We start from the raw sequence: 17144 nt of genomic DNA on the forward strand, positions 1-17144 counted from the left end.
CAATTTTCCAGTCATCCAGTACAATGCCAGAATCTATTGATTCTTGAAAGATCATTGTTAATTCCTCTGCAATCTCTCCAGCTACTTTCTTCAGAACCAGAGGGTGCACTCCATCAGGTCCAGGAGATTTATCCACCCTCAGACCATTAAGCTTCCTGAGCACCTTCTCAGTTGTGATTTTCACTGCACAAACTTCACTTCCCTGACATTCTTATGTCTGGTATTCTGCAAATGTTTTCCACTGTGAAGATATGCAAAATACGCATTTAGTTCTACTGCCATCTCTGCATCTCTCATTACAATATCTCCAGCATCATTTTCTATTGGTCTTATATCTACCCTCAATTCTCTTTTACCCTTTATATACTTAAAAAAGATTTTAGTATCTTCCTTGATATTAGTCCCCAGCTTCCTTTCATAATTCATCTTTTCCTTCCTAATGACCTTCTTAGTTTCCTTCTGCAAGTTTTTAAAAGCTTCCCAAACCTCTATCTTTCCACTAGCTTTGGCTTCCTTGTATGCCCTCTTTTGCTTTTACTTTGGCTCTGACTTCACTTGTCAGCCACTCTGGTATCTTTCTTCCATTCAAAAATTTCTTCTTATTTGGAATATATCTGTCTTGCACTTCCATCATTTTTTCCACAGAAACTCCAGCCATTGCTGCTCTGCTGTCCTTCCTGTTAGTGTCCCTTTCCAGTCAACCTTTGCCAGTTCCCCTCTCATGCCATTGTAATTTCCTTTATTACACTGAAATACTGACACATTGGAATTTAGTTTTTCCTTCTCAAATCTCAAAGTGAATTTGATCATATTGTGATCACTGCTCCCCAAGGATTCCTTAACCTTGAGCTCTCTTATCACCTCCAGATCATTGCACAACACCCAATCCAGCACAGCCCATCCCCTAGTGGGTTCAACAATCAGCTGTTCTAACAAGCCATCCCTTAGTCATTCTACAAATTCTCTTTCTTGAGGTCCAGTACTGGCCTGGTTTTCCCAATCCACTTTCATGTTAAAATCCCCAACGATTATCATGACATTGCCTTTCTGATACACCTTTTCTATCTCCTACTGTAATTTGTAATCCACATCCCAGCTGCTGTTTGGAGGCCTTTATACAACTGTCATTAGGGTCCTTTTACCTTTGCCATTTCTTAATTCAACCCATAGAGACTCTACACGTTCTGATCCTATGTCATCCCTTTCTAATGATTTAATATTATTTCTTATACACAGGGCCACACCACCCCCCCTGCATACTAATCTATCTTTCCGATACACCGTATATCCTTGGATATTCAACTCCCAAAGGCAGCCAACCTTTAGCCAAGTTTCAGAGATGGCCACAATGTCATACTTGCCAATCTGTGGCTGAATTTCAAGATCATCCAGTTTATTTCTTATGCTGCATGGATTCAAATACAACACTCTCAGTCCAGTGTTTGTTGCTTTCTGTTTTAATTGCACCACGCCTCTATTGCCCTGTAACTCATCCCACTGGCTGTGATTATGGCTCATCTCCTGCCTGTCCTTTCTATCATTTCTGTTGCACGCTATCTTTGATTTATTTCTGTTCACCAGGATTAAAGAACATTTGCTATACAGACCCTGTGAACCAACTTGAATTGTGCTTTCTGGAGCCTTGGGCACAGAGCAGAGACCTGATAGAAGTCTATAACATTATGAGATACATATATAATGTAGCTAGCTAGAACTTATTCCCAGGTTAAATTGTCAAATACTGGAATAATTGTTTTAAGATGAAGGGTGTAAAGTTTAAATGAGACATGCAGGGCAGGTGAAAGGTGTCTTGATTGTGCACAGCTAAACAAGTGATACAAAAAGTAGGAAATAAAAAGGTAGTGAGGTAGTGTTCATGTCCGTTCAGAAAGGGGAAGAAGCACTTCCTGAATCATTGAGTGTGTGCTTTCCAGCTTTTGTACCTCCTTCCTGCTGTTAGCAATGAGAAGAGAGCATGCCCTGGGTGGTGGGGCCCTTAATGATGGACACCACCTTTCTGAGGCATCACTCCTTGAAGATATCCTGAATACTATGGAGGTTGCTGACTAATTTTACAACTCCCTGAAGCTTACTTTGATCCTGTGCAGTAATCCCCAAATTCCAGACAGTGATGCAGCCAGTTAGAATGCTCTCCACAGTTCCTCTGTCGAAATTTGTGAATGGTTTTGGTGACCTACCAAATCTCCTCAAACTCCTAAAATGCCAACAACCAAAAGGAAGAATAATTATGGTGCAAGCAACATTAACAATCCAGATTTGTCATTTTATTTCCTTGTTCCCCTGAGATCCTGAGGAAGGGTCTCAGCCCCTCCGTGGATGTTGCCTGACATGCTGGACTCGTGCAGCATTTTTTGTGTGTTGTTCAAGATTGAGTGCTTCTTCCCCTTTCTGAATGGACATAGATGGGGTGGTAAATTGGATTAGTAAGTATGCCGATGATACTAAGGTAGGAGGTGTTGTGGATAATGAGGTGGGTTTTCAAAGCTTGCAGGGAGATTTATGCCAGTTTGAAGAATGGGCTGAACGTTGGCAGATGGAGTTTAATGCTGAGAAGTGTGAGGTTCTACATTTTGGCAGGAATAATCCAAATAGAACATACAGGGTAAATGGTAGGGCATTGAGGAATGCAGTGGAACAGAGAGATCTAGGAATAACAGTGCATAACAGTGAAGCTGGAGTCTCATGTAGATAGGGTGGTGAAGAAGGCTTTTGGAACGCTGGCCTTTATAAATCAAAGCATTGAGTACAGAAGTTGGGATGTAATGTTAAAATTGTACAAGGCATTGGTAAGGCCAAATTTGGAATATTGTGTACAGTTCTGGTCACCGAATTATAGGAAAGATATCAATAAATTAGAGAGAGTGCAGAGACGATTTACTAGGATGTTACCTGGGTTTTAGCACTTAAGTTACAGAGAAAGGTTGAACAAGTTAGGTCTCTATTCATTGGAGCGTAGAAAGTTGAGGGGGGATTTGATCGAGTTATTTAAAATTTTGAGAGGGATAGATAGATTTGACGTGAATAGGCTGTTTCCATTGAGAGTAGGGGAGGTTCAAACAAGAGGACATGATTTGAGAGTTAGGGGGCAGAAGTTTAAGGGAAACACGAGGGGGTATTTCTTTACTCAGAGAGTGATAGCTGTGTGGAATGAGCTTCCTGTAGAAGTAGTAGAGGCCAGTTCAGTTGTGTCATTTAAGGTAAAATTGGATAGGTATATGGACAGGAAAGGAGTGGAGGGTTATGGGCTGAGTGCGGGTAGGTGGGACTAGGTGAGATTAAGAGTTCGGCACGGACTAGGAGGGCCGAGATGGCCTGTTTCCATGCTGTGATTGTTGGCTATATGGTTAAGATTTCCAACATCTTCAGAATCATGTCTGTCTGACAAAGAATTAAATTGTAAACATTTGTTATGAAATGCAGTTTAAAATGGATTAGCTGTGCTGTGTTCTGGATCTTGGCACATAACACTGAAATAGTGGGAATTCTTTGGTTCTGTTGAAAAAAAAAGCAGCCTCTTTACTTTCTCGAGTGTTAATTGCAACAGAAGAGAGGAAATCTAACAGTGGTCATGAAAATCCATAGCTGACACCTGTCTGACTTACTTATCATCCATTTACATCATGGGTAGTTACAACAGTATCCAGCCAACAAACGCTCCCTCTCAGTGTTGTTGTCTAAAGTTTATAACAGTGCCAGCTTGTACTAATAATCATTGTAAGAATTATTAAAATAAATCAGAATCAGGTTTATTATCACCGGCTTGTGACGTGAAATTTGTTAACTTAGCAGCAGCAGTTCACTGCAAACAAAAAGAAGAATGAATAAATAAATAAATAATAAAAACTTTAAAGATAATAATAAATAAGTAAATCAATTACAGTATACATATATTGAATAGATTTTTTAAAGTGCCAAAAACAGAAGTACTATATATTTTTAAAAAGTGTTCATTGTCCATTTAGGAATTGGATGGCAGAGGGGAAGAAGCTGTTCCTGAATCGCTGAGTGTGTGCCTTCAGGCTTCTGTACCTCCTACCTGATGGTAACAGTGAGAAAAGGGCGTGCCCTGGGTGCTGGAGGTCCCTAATAATGGACTCTGCCTTTCTGAGACACCGTTCCCTGAAGATGTCCTGGGTTATTTGTAGACTGGTGCCCAAGATGGAGCTGACTAGATTTACAACCTTCTGCTACTTCTTTCGGTCCTGTGCAGTAGCCCCTCCAGACCAGACAGTGATGCAGCCTGTCAGAATGCTCTCCATGGTATAACTATAGAAGTTTTTGAGTGTATTTGTTGACATGCCAAATCTCTTCAAAGTCTGAATAAGGTATAGCCACTGTCTTCCCTTCTTTATAACTACATCGATATGTTGGGACCAGGTTAGATCCTCAGAAATCTTGACACCCAGGAACTTGAAACTACTCTCTCCATTTCTGATCCCTCTAAGAGGATTGGTAGGTGTTCCTTCATCTTACCCTTCCTGAAGTCGACAACCAGCCCTTTCGTCTTACTGGTGTTGAGTGCCAGGTTGTTGCTGCAGCACCACTCCACTAGTTGGCATATCTTACTCCTGTATGCCCTCTCATCACCACCTGAGATTCTACCAACAATGGTTGTATTGTCAGCAGATTTATAGATGGTATTTGAGCTGTGCCTAGCCACACAGTCATGTGTATATTGAGATTAGAGCAGTGGGCTAAGGACACACTTCAAGTATTCTAGATGCAAAAGTAGATAGTTTTGTTAAGAAAGGGAATACAAGGTTACCAATTTTAGATAGGAATTCAGACTATATGAGCAGAATTAGGCCATTTGGCCCATTGAGTCCTCTTTAACATTCCATCATGCAGCAAATTTATTGATGGTATTTGTTAGCTATTGTAGTGATAGGCAAATTGCAGTGGGTCCAGGTCTTTGCTGAGTCAGGAATCTAGGAATCACACTGTCTGCAGGAGCACTCTACAATATATCTTCAGAGCAAGTCAGTCATCTAACAAGACAAGAGTGGCATCTAGTGACTAAAGTAGGTGGATAGAGATGTTTTGAAGAGCAAGCCTTCCTTGCACTCATAGGACTTGGACTTTGAGTTACTTCTGAGGCCTGGGCTTGGCACACCACAGCACATACCCATGGTGAGTGTGAGGTCGATTTCAAAATATAAGAGAAGTTTGTATCGGTATTTACATGGGAGGCATACAGATGGTTATGTTCCAGGCTCAGGGCAATGGAACTAGGCAGAATAACAGTTTGGCATGGAGTAGAGTGGCCAAGGAGCCTGTTTTTGTGCTGTAGTGTTCTATGATTCTCTGTCTCTTTGAGAAATACTGCACATGAAAACACCGATAATAAGAGAAAAGCAATGGACAACATACCGTATATAGAAATTCAAAGACAGGAGTAAAAGAGATTTATTCTGTCGAAGTGTTTGATCATGGCGCAGGAAGAGCTTCACAAACAGCTTTGACCAGTTGAAAAAGGAACATAAATATCGGCTGGCCATGTGAAATCTTGCAGTGGTGAATTTCTGTCGAACACTCTTGCAGTTCAAGAGTACATGAACCAACAGTAGAACACAGAGTTATCGAATTCATGTTAAAAGCAGACACTTGAATTGATTATTTGTGCAGCCTAAAACATTTCTCCACCATGTAAGCTCACCAATAAAAGAGAAAGCTTTGTGAAATAGTTCAAAGGAAAATTGCATCTGAATCAAATTGATGGAATTCTTAAATAGGTAATAAAGATCAATCAGGATGGTGCATTAGAAGACATGAGACTTCCAGAAAATATTTGAAACCAAAAGCTTCAGAAGAATTTATTTGTTCTTATGAAAAGTGTATGGGTTTTTGGTGGAATATAGAAGAGTTTTACCAAGATATTACCAGACAACTGCAGTTATACAGAGAAGCCAAAAAAGTCAGGATTTATCTCTGTGGAATAGAGGGCAATTAAAAGACTCACTTAAGATCTTCATGAAATTTTGAGCCTTGCATAGAGAAGATGAGAAAAACTACTTCTTCTGGAAAGTGGTTCAGTAAATAGTGATAAATTTAAATGGGTAAACTAATTTATTATTGTCTCCTGAACACACAGTGGAAAGCTTCAAAATGAACATCTTTTACAGTCCATTCACTTATCCCTTTCAAATAACAATTACAAAAAGATAAAATTTCAAATTCCAGGGCCTCTCCACAACATGCATTTAAAATTTCAATCTCCCCCAATGACCTGTATAGGCCCTGCACTTCTCCATTGCCAAGAATAATGATTTGAGGTCTCCTTAAAAACTGTGAGGACCATGGCAAAACCTTCAGCTTGTGCCTCTTGAGGTAGTCCATTGTGGATTTTGAGGTGTGTTTAGGATCATTATCCTGTTGTAGAAGGCATCCTCTTTTCATCTTCAGCTTTTGTTACATGATGCACCATCAATAACTTTCGGAGACGTGAGTTAAGGTAGGCTTTTATTGGCTGGAAGAAAGCACAAGCAGCAAGCAACCACCACACTGTGGTGAACTACATATACCTGTCTGGACATGCCCCCTGCTGACTGCTCCCGTGGCTCCTCACGCAGACCCCTGTATAAAGGCAATCAAGGCCTGAACCCGGCCTCTCAGTCTCCAGGATGTAGTATGGTGGTCACTCACTGCTTGTTCCTTCTTCCAGTCAATAAAAACCGATATCTTGCCTTTACGTCTCAGAGTGAGTTATTGATGGTGCATCACACACAACATCCTGGAGACTGAGGAAGGAGCAGTGCCTCCAATCACCTTTATACTGGTGTCTGTGGGAGGAGCCACAGGAGCAGTCAGCGATGGGGGGGGGGGGGGGGTCCAGACAGGAATATGTAGTTCACCACATTACAGACAGTGTGATGTTTGCTTCCAGAATTTGCTGGTATTTAATTGAATTCATTCTTCCCTCTGCCAGTGAAATGTTCCCCATGCCACTGGCTGCAACACAAGCCCAAAGCATGATTGATCCATCCCCGTGCTTAACAGTCAGAGAGATGTTCTTTTCTTGAAATTCTGAACCCTTTTTTTTCCCCAAACATACCTTTGCTCATTGCAGCCAAAAAGTTCTATTTTAACATCATCAGTCCACGGGACTGGTTTCCAAAATGCATTAGACTTGTTCAGATGTTCCTTTGCTAACTTCTGTCGCTGAATTTTGTGGTGAGGACGCAGGAAAGGTTTTCTTCTGATGACTCTTCCATGAAGGTCATATTTGTGCAGATGTGGCTGCACAGTAGAACAGTGCACCACCACTCCAGAGTCTGCTAAATCTTCCTGAAGGTCTTTTGCAGTCAAACAGGGGTTTTGATTTGCCTTTCTAGCAATCCTACGAGCAGTTCTCTCAGAAAGTTTTCTTGATCTTCCAGATCTCAACTTAACCTCCACCATTCCTGTTAACTGCCATTTCTTAACTACATTACAACCCGAAGAAACAGCTACCTGAAAACACTTTTCTATCTTCTTATAGCCTTCTCCTGCTTTGACAGCATCATTTATTTTAATTTTCAGAGTGCTAGGCAGCTGCTTAGAGGAGCCCATGGCTGCTGATTGTTGGGACAAGGTTTGAGGAGTCAGGGTATTTATAAAGCTTTGAAATTTGCATCACCTGGCCTTTCCTAACAATGACTGTGAACAAGCCATAGCCCTAACAAGCTAATTAAGGTCTGAGACCTTGGTAAAAGTTATCTGAGAGTTCAAATCTCTTGGGGTGCCCAAACTTTTGTATAGTGCTCCTTTCCTTTTTTTCCCACTCTAAAATTGTAAAAAAAAACAAAAATAATACACTAATCTTGCTTAAAATGTTGAAAAGTATGTTTCATCTTTAACTTTATGACTTTTGGAGATCAGTTCATCTTCTACTCACTGAACTATTCACAGTAACAGAAATTTTGACCAGGGGTGCCCAAACTTTTGCATGACACTGTATATAACTATATAGTGTGACTATAGTGACTATAGTGTGACTACTTTATCCAGAAAGCAGTTAGAACATACTTGAATACCAGTTAATGCAATAAATAATCGTCGAACATCATTGGTTCCCTCACAGATACAGAAGATGTGCAAATCTCTCATTACTCTCTCTAGACCGGTTTCCTACAGTATTGCAAATAAGCAAACATTAGTTCACAGACACACTTAGTACATAACAATTAGTACATTACCCACTAATTTCAAATATTTAATACTTACTATTATATTGCCTATTCAATCATGCAAACCAGAGTCTTGTATATCCCATATATCAGTACTCACCCCATCTTCCCGCCACCTTAATAGTGATGGAGTCTGTCTTTCAATCAAGATGGCACCAGCAAGCAATGATTACTCGGGCAACATTTCCCAGATAGCCAATCTTTTCAATTATTTCTCTTTTACTACACCTTCTGTTTGTTCTTTTTGTCTAGATCGTGTTACGGAAACTGTTGGAGCCTATGATTTGCAGTTTGGAAATCGATTGAATGATCTAGCGCCCTGCAGTATCTGGAGAGCTGTCTTGTGGAAAAGTCCAGAGACGGGGCATGGGGTCATGAATGAAGTGGCAAGGAAGACTGAACCATTGGGGAAAATGCAAAGAAGGTCAGCGGTCACTCTCAGCAGAGGCCACAGGGTTGACCGTTGGACTGGCAGTGATGGCGGTCAGGCCCAGCGTGGTGGTCGCTCTTCATGGGATGCTCTCCAGGAAGATGTTTTTGATATTCTGAGATTTATGTGATTAATGGATTGTACTTTATCTCGGTCTCCATTGGGTATTCATTTTTTTCCTTCTTGCAGCCAATTGGGGGTTTGTTGATATGTTAGTTTTTGTGAGAGGGAGTGGTTGTGGATTTGGAGTCTGTTTTTGTTGGTGTTTTTCTGTAATTGTGTTTGGTTAGTTTTGTGTGCGTGAGAGAGGGGGTTGGGGGTTTTGATGCTTTTGTCACTGTTCTTTTCTGTGATTGAGGAGGTCAGGGATTTGATGTTACTGGCACTTCTTTTTCAGGGTTGGGGTGATAATGCTATTGTCACTGTTTATTTCTGCGAGGGAGGGAGTAGGGGGTATTGGGGATTGTGTGTTTTGTTTCTTTTTCTGCCGGGGGAATTGATGTCTTTTATTTGAACAATTCCCATGGTCTTTCTGTATTTCACGGCTGTCTGGAGAGAACGAATATTTGAGTTGTATTGTACATGCATACTTTGACAATAAAATGAACCGTTTAACCTTTGTCCTTACCTACCACCTCATCCACTTCCACATCCAACATGTTATCCTCTGCAACTTCCGCCATCTCCAAAGGGATCCCACCACTAAATATATCTTTACCTCGCCCCCTCCACTTTCTGCAGGGATCGCTCTTTCCACAATTCCCTTGCCCACTCGTCCCTCCCGGCACTTATCCCTGCAACCAGTCAAAGTGGTCCTGCCCACTCACCTCCATCCAGGGCCCAAAGCAGTCATTCCAGGTGAGGTAACACTTCACCTGTGAATCATCTGTTCTGTCTGGTGCTCACAATGCAGCCTCCTCTACATTGGTGAGACCCATTGTAAATTGGGGGAATCACTTCGTCGATCACATCCACACCATCTGCCACAAGCGGGACTTCCCAATGGCCAAATATTTTATTTCCAATTCCCATTCCCGTTCCAAGTCCATCCATGGCCTCCTCACGGTGGAGGGACAATATCTTATATTCTGTCTGGGGACTCTCACGAATATCAATTTCAACTTCTGGTGAACAAATTCCTCCCCCCTTCTATCCCCCACTCTGTCTTTTCACTTCTTCTGTCCTGCCTATTACTTCCATTCCTCCATCCCTCTCTCCTATTGTCCACTCTCTATTGTCCAAAAGAAACTGCAAAGGGTTGTAAACTTAGTCAGCTCCATCTTGAGTACTAGCCTACAAAGTACACAGGACATCTTCAGGGAGCGGTGTCTCAGAAAGGCAGTGTCCATTATTAAGGACCTCCAGCACCCAGGGCACGCCCTTTTCTCACTGTTACCATCAGGTAGGAGGTACAGAAGCCTGAAGGCACACACTCAGTGATTCAGGAACAGCTTTTTCCCCTCTGCCATCTGATTCCTAAATGGACATTGAATCCTTGGACACTACCTCACTTTTTTAATATATATTATTTCTGATTTTTGTATGATTTTAATCTATTCAGTATACACCTATTGTAATTGATTTTCCTATTTATTATTATTATTATTTTACTTTGTTTTTTTTCTTCTGTATTATGTATTGCATTGAACTGCTGCTAAGTTAACAAATTTCACGTCACGTGCCAGTGATAATAAACCTGATTCAGATTCTCATTCTTTCATTTCCAGCCCTTGAACTTTCCCACATACCTGGCTTCATCTATCATTTTCCCACAAGCCTCCTTCCCCTCCCCGCAACATTTTCAATATTTTTATTCTGACATCTCCCCCCTTCTACCTCAGTCCTGAAGAAGGGTCTCAGCCCGAAACATCGAGAGTTTATTCATTTCCACAGATGCTGTCTGACCTGCTGAGTTTGTGCAGCATTTTGTGTGCTCCGTCTAAATTCTGTCAGCATGTTGACTTAGCAACCAGAGATGAGAATACATTTGAGGTAGTTTATACCAACACACCTGGTGCATACAAAGCTGCTCTCTGCCACCTATCTCTTATGCTAATTCCTGTATATCAACCAATCATTAAAATGAATCAAACCAGTTCAAAGGGAGATAAAGACATGGCCGGAGGAACAAACTCAGCATTGAGGGACTGCTTTCAAAGCATAAGCAAATAAGACATAGGAGCAGCAATAGGCCATTTGGCCCATCGAGTCTGCTCTGCCTTTTCACCATGACTGATCCATTTTTCCTCTCAACCCCAATCTCCTGCCTTCTTCCCATATCCCTCCATGCCCTGACCAATCAAGAATCTGTCAACCTCTGCCTGAAATATACATAAGGACCTGGCTTCCACAACTGCCTGTGTCAAAGAATTCCCCAGATTCACCACTCTCTGGCTAAAGAAATTCCTCCTAATCTCCATTCTAAAAGGGCACTCTTTTATCCTGAAACTGTGTACTCTGATCTTAGACTCTCCCACCATATGAAACATCCACTCATATCCACAACATCAAGGCCTTGCCTTTCAATGTTCAATAGCTTTGAAATAAGGTCATCCTTCAATCTTCTGAATTCCAGTGAATACATGCCCAGAGACGTCAAATACTCTTCATAAGACAAACCATTCCGACATAGAATCATTTTCATGAACCTCCTTTGAACTTCCTCCAGTTTCAGCACATCCCTTCTAAGATAAAGTGTCCCAAAAATGCACATAATACTTCAAGTAAGGCCTCACCAGTACTTTGTAAAGAATCAACACTACATGCTTTTTTATGTGCTGCCTGGCCTGCTGTGTTCCACTCGCATTTTGTGTGTGATGCTTTTTTATATTCTAGTCCTCTTGAAATGCATGGTAACAGTGATTTGCCATCCTCACCACAAACTCGACCTGCAAATTAACCTATACAAGGACTCCCAAGTCCCTTTGCACCTCAGTATTCTTTTGTATTTTCTCTCCATTTAGAAGATAGTCAAACACTTTCTCCCCTTTCTGACACTGTATTCCATCTGCCACTTCTTTGCCCATTCTCCGAATCTGTCTAAGTCCTTCTGCAGCCTCTCTACTTCCTCAAAAATACTTGCCCTTCCATCAATCTTAATATCATCTGCTAACTTTGCAACAAAGCCATCAATTCCATCATCCAAATCATTGGCATATAACATAAAAGGAATAGGTCCCAACACAGATCATTGTAGAACACCAGGAGTCACTGGCAGCCAACCAGAGAAGTCCCCCTTTTTCCCACTCTTTGCCTCCTGCCAGTCAGCCAATGCTTTATCCATACTAGAATCTTCCCCGTAATACAATGGGCCCATAGTTTGTCAAGCATCCTCATGTGTGGCACCTTGTCAAAGGCCTTCTGAAAATCCAAATTCACAACATCAACCCATTCTCCTTTGCTTAACCTACTTTTTATTTCTTCAAAGAATACAAACAGATTTATCAGTCAAGTTTTTCCCTTGAGAAAACCATGCTGACTTTGGCCTATTTTATTAAGTGCCACCAAGTACCCTGAAAAGGCATCCTTAATAATCGACTCCACCAACCTCCCAACCACAGAGGCCAGACTACCTAGTCAATTGTTTCCTTCCTTCTGCCTCCCTCCCTTCTTGAAAACTGGAGTGACATCTGCAAATTTTCTTTCTTCAGAACCTTCCAGAGTCTAGTGATTATTGAAATATCATTACTAATGCCTTCACAATCTCTTCAGCCACCTCTTTCAAAACCCTGGGGTGTACATCATCTGGTTCAGGTGACTTATCTACCTTCAGGCCTTTCAGTTTCCCAAGAACTGTCTCTCGAGTAATGGTAACCTCACACACTTCATGACCCCCGACACCTGGAAGTTCCACTATACTGCTAGTGTCTTCCACAGTGAAGACTGATGCAAAATAGTTATTCACTTCATCTGCCATTTCCTTGTCTCCATTACTAGATGCTGGATGTCTCCAGCATCATATTCCAATGGTCAGATATCCACTCCTGATTCTCTTTCAGACTTTATGTTTATGGAGAAACTTTTGGTATCCTTTTCAATATTATTGGCTAGCTTACCTTCATGGACTGGAACATGTTGAGGGTGGCAGCTACCCTATGGACATCATATTAACACTGATGAATATGCGAGATCTGTGACTGGCTATATGGAGAAGTGCACTAAGGACATCATCATTATGAAACACAACTCTGTGAGGGCAAAAGCCATGGCTGACAGCAGAGGTGCAGGCAGGGCTGAGAGATCGGGGTGCTGCATCTTTCAGATCAGCAAGAGCTACGCTTTCCCACACCATCAGGGAGGTGAAATGCAATTATTCACAGAGAGTATGCAATTTCTGTTGCACCGGAGACATTAGGTGCCATGGTAGCGTACCAGCTAGCGCAACACAATTGCAGCTTGGGCCGTTGGAGTTGACGATTCAATCCCAGCACCATCTGTAAGGAATTTCCACGTCCACCCCCCACTGGACACGCTAGAGGCAGGAAACACGTTCCCAATGTTGGGAGAGTCCAGAACCGGAGGCCACAGTTTAAGAACAAGGGGTAGGCCATTTAGAATGGAGTTGAGGAAAAACTTTTTCACCCAGGGAGTTGTGGAATGCTCTGCCTCAGAAGGCAGTAGAGGCCAATTCTCTAAATGCTTTCAAGAAAGAGTAAGATGGAGCTCTTAAAGATAGCGGAGTCAAGCGATATGGAGAGAAGGCAGGAACGGGGTACTGATTGTGGATGATCAGCCATGATCACAGTGAATGGGGGTGCTGGCTCAAAGGGCCGAATGGCCTACTCCTGCACCTATTGTCTATTGGAATACGTGGATCTTTTGCAGAGTGCTCCAGTTTCCTCCCACAGTTCAAAGACATACTGGGTAGGTTAATTGGTCACTGTATATTGTCCCATGATTGGATTAGAGTTAAATCGGGTTTGTCGGGAGTTGATAGGCAGCATGGCTCAAAGGGCCAGAAGGGCTTATTTAACACTGTATCTCTAAATAAATGAGGTACATGTGACAGGGAATTCAGAGCATAATGGACTACAAGTCCACCTTGTGTGTTAACTACAGTGACTCTTCTCTTCCTGATAGACGAAGTGTCTTCCTGATAGACTCAGTTTGAAGCACAGAACAATGTGCCGATAAGGAAGGAACCCTTCCTCCCGAGCAGCAGCTGATGTGAGGAAGACTCCAGCCAGGGTCAACCAATGTAGATTTACAGAGCTTAATAAAGTACCTGGTTGGGAGCTGAGAGACTGAGCACCTGGTTAACTGAGCTTCTAACAGACATTTTCAACATCTCTCTCAACCATCTGCTCAGGCTTCAAGACAGCCTCCATCATCCCAGTACTCAAGTGGGCAACATAACCTACCTCAACAATTACCATCCCTTGGCACTGACTTCAACAATAATGAAGTCCTTTGAGTGGCTGGTTATGGATCTCATTAAATTCCACCTTGCTGTGTTACGAATGTGCTACAACTCTGAGGGGCCAAAGGGTACAAAGTAGCCCCCTCCTTTTTGAGAATCACAAGATCGGTATTAATTCAGGTCTGGGACCCAGGAAATGAGAGAGAGACACGCAGAATCCACAAGGGTTTGGAATGTGGGTCCTGGCCTCAGCGATACAAAGCCACAGATAACAGCCATTGTCTCTTGGAGACGGAATTGTGTATTGAGTACTGTACTATTCATTGAAGCCCTCAGGAGATGACCAGAGTGGGCTGGTTGAGGGATTGCATCACCCCAACCTGATTGACATCTGATACCCCGTGAGTAAGGATAAAAGAGGGTCTGGGGAACAACCCCTTTAGACGTACCAGGAGAAACGCTAGAAATCCTGTGACAGCGTTTACTAGCGACAGCTGGTGGGGCTCGCTTGCGTCCTTTTCCTTTGCCTAAGAATTGGCGGGCTTCCACGGAATGGCTTAGCTAAAGGACCGACTACAAAAACGGAACTCTTGAAGGATCGACATCATAAAAAGAAAAAGCTGGCAAGTTTAAAAGTCTCTCTCATGACTCCAACCAAAGACGGCAGCCCGAATGAACTAAGTGACTTTGATATTTCCATCGGACAATACATTATCCCCTAGACAATGATAGAGCTGTTTCTTATTGATTATTATTATACCCGCACTTTTAGAGTTAGTATTGACAACGTATATTATCTGTATCTTTGCATTGATATTATTTTTGTGTATTTTTACCAATAAATACTGTCAAAAATAGTACCATCAGACTTCAACGGACCTCTCTATCTTTGCTGATAAGTGACCCAGTTATGGGGTTCGTAACAGCTGCTACATTGGACCCTTTCCAGTTCTCTTATCACTCAAATCAATCAACTCCATCCTGTCCCACCTGAAAAATGGTGCCTCATTTGCCAGCCCGATGTTTAATATGTTCATCCCTCAGAGGGTAGCGGGTAAACTGTCCTCGTTGGTTCTCTACACATCTCTCTGTAACTGGATCCTGTTAATCCATGTTGGCAGAAGCATCTCTGGTGCATCACGCTCCCCAGGGCTACATGTTCAGTCTTATGCTGTTCACACTGCTGGTGCATTACTGCACTGCTAGATCCAGTTCAAACTTGGTTGTTGTTGACCTCAAAGTGGTCGGCCTCAGCAACAACACCTACGAGACAGAGTACAGAGGGGAATTAGAGCGGCTGGTAGAATGGCGCGAGCACAACTTGGACAGAACCAAAGAGATGACTGTGAACTTGCCGATCCTCAATGCAAATAAACAGCTCCTCTGTCAGAGAGTTAGGAGTTTCTGGAAATGCACATAACAGATGATCTCACCTCTACACCCATCTCTTTGGTCAAGAAGCACAGGAAATCTCCACTTTCTGAGATTGATTAAGTGAGCCTCTGAGCCCCTCCCCCCATTCTAATCCATTTTTACAGCAGTACCATCAAGAATGTCCTGACCAACTGCATCACCATCTGGATTGGGAATTGAAAGGCATCTGACCACAAGTCCCTACAAAGGATTGTGAGGACTGCTGAGAAGATCATTGGGGTCTCTCTTCCACCAGCAGAGATATTCATCGGGAGTGCTGCATACGTAAAGCCCTTGGCACTGTCATTGACTTCTCCTATCTGTCCAACAGTCTCTTTGACCCCCTACAATCAGGCAGGAGGTACCACAGCATGAGGAAGAGAACTGTTAGGATGAGAAGCAGTTTCTTCCCCCAGGCCATAAGACTACTGAACTCTCTGCTATCATCCCGACCTCATCAGACATGAAGTACCAGAAGCATTATGCTGTTTACTTTATACCTGTGTCATAAATGTACTATAGCAACCAGCCTTGATTCTTTTCCAACTTGTGTTGTCTTCAAAGTAGTAGTTTTCTTCTGCTTCTGTTTAGGAGGCATATCTTAAGACAATCCTGAGTAGTTTATAAATAGTTTTAAAAAAGTATTTACTAACTTTTCTTCACTTGAACATTATTTTACTGGTTTGTTACTGGAGAGCTGGATTTCCACATTTCAATCCTACGTCATCATGTGACATCCCCCCATCCGAAACAATTATTAAGAAGTACACTTACTAAGATTTACAATAAAGAGAGACCTTATTGAATCTTACAAATTTCGGTCAGGGCTGGGCAATCAGGATAAAAGAAGAATATTTCTCCTGTCTAGAACCGGAGGTCACAGTCTCAAAGTAGGTTGAGGTACGGAGAAATTTCTTTTCTCACAGGATGGTGAACCTGTGGAATTCCCGACCACAGAAGATGATGGAATTTGTGGTAAGTATTTAAAAAGGAAGTTGTGGTGACCCACTTTCTGCGCAGGCAAACCGGCTCACAAGTAGCCAGCGCATGGGGAGAGACTTTGGTAATGCACCTCTGATGTTATTTCCGCCCAGAGAGGGCGGGCGCTAGGGATTAAATGCCAGTGCCGCGAAGTTTGAATAAACTAGTCTCAAAACGGCAGGAGTGTGTTGTCTCTAGCTCTGTATGTAGTACATTGCTATATTGGTGACCCCGACGGTCCAAACGGGATTTGGACCAAAGATGACCGACTCTTCATCTGTTCACGCAGTTTCGCTAAAACTGCCAACTTTCTGGACGCTGTGATGGTTTAGTCAAGCAGAAACCCAGTTCCAGATTCGGCAGATATCCTCTGATTCCATGCATTGCTACCACGTGGTGTGCGCCCTTGACCAAGAGACGGCCGCCCAGGTTGTGGATTTCATACAGTCAGCCCCGGAAGAAGGCAAATATGAAGCATTCAAAGTGCTGCTCATTGGGACCTTTGGCCTCTCACGGTGTGAGCGGGGTGCCCGCCTGCTTCACCTGGACAGTTTGGGAGACAGTCTGCCATCAGCATTAATGAACAAGATGCTGGCCCTGGCTGACGGACACAAGCCCTGCCTCATGTTTGAGCAGGCGTTCCTAGAGCAGCTGCCCAAGGACATACATCTGCTGCAGGCTGATGCAGATTTCAGCGACCCCCGGAAGGTGGCGGCCCGGGCAGACGTGCTGTGGAAAGCCAAGTGGGAGAGCATGGCGCCCGTCAGTCAGATTA

The 17144-nt window shown here is 42.7% G+C and overlaps 1 pseudogene; it reads right to left on the reverse strand.

Moving 5' to 3' along the window:
- The window catches only part of LOC132403339 (very long-chain specific acyl-CoA dehydrogenase, mitochondrial-like), a 57359-nt pseudogene that overhangs the window by 15311 nt on the left and 24904 nt on the right, over nt 1–17144 (reverse strand).

The sequence above is a fragment of the Hypanus sabinus genome, chromosome 2, assembly GCF_030144855.1.
Source record: "Hypanus sabinus isolate sHypSab1 chromosome 2, sHypSab1.hap1, whole genome shotgun sequence".
NCBI classification, from domain to species: domain Eukaryota; kingdom Metazoa; phylum Chordata; class Chondrichthyes; order Myliobatiformes; family Dasyatidae; genus Hypanus; species Hypanus sabinus.